Source organism: Penaeus monodon, chromosome 27 (genome assembly GCF_015228065.2).
Source record: "Penaeus monodon isolate SGIC_2016 chromosome 27, NSTDA_Pmon_1, whole genome shotgun sequence".
Classification (NCBI taxonomy): domain Eukaryota; kingdom Metazoa; phylum Arthropoda; class Malacostraca; order Decapoda; family Penaeidae; genus Penaeus; species Penaeus monodon.
Genome location: NC_051412.1, coordinates 24,772,129 through 24,772,649, shown reverse-complemented (window position 1 = coordinate 24,772,649; position 521 = coordinate 24,772,129). Strand labels below are relative to the sequence as shown.

The 521-nt window shown below is 34.0% G+C and overlaps 1 protein-coding gene across 1 annotated transcript in view; it reads right to left on the bottom strand.

Annotated features, from left to right (window-relative positions):
• Positions 1-6: 6 nt before the first annotated feature.
• The window catches only part of LOC119590713 (annulin-like), a gene marked incomplete at its 5' end in the record, with an annotated part of 38,054 nt that continues 37,539 nt past the window's right edge, over positions 7-521 (bottom strand). Inside the window, 1 exon segment of the mRNA XM_037939400.1 lies at positions 7-521.

Here is a 521-nt window from a genome sequence, read left to right as displayed (position 1 = left end):
GATTTATAGTACCGTCATTTTCAATGAGAACCGAATTAACTTGAATATGAGTCAATGTGTATAATGCAACGTAACAAAGGCGAATGCACCTTTGAAAATTAACATAAATAAATGCTTATGAGATGTGTAAAAGATATAAAAAATACCATAGCCTACAAAAAAGCCGAAAAAAAGAACTTTTGGCAATGAAGGGCTAGCATGATCAATGAATTCTGAAAATGCCGAAACATTTTGAAAAGGAAAATTACATAGGTGAGATAGCTATATGATATATAACATTATGTGTAAGTTCATCCTTTACTTTCTTCTTTCCTGACATGGTTTATCACCAGTCACTAAGATGCCAGAAAGATATCAGATATCACTGCAGACGTAAATCTTTTTTCTTTTCTTACTCCTGTTTTCAGGAGAACCTGGTAATGATCCTGCCTGAGAATGCAAATTCAGCGACACAAAAGACCACTTTGCAGTCCCAGAATTGATTTTTATCTCCTGCCATTCCTTCATTTCTAACGTCTATT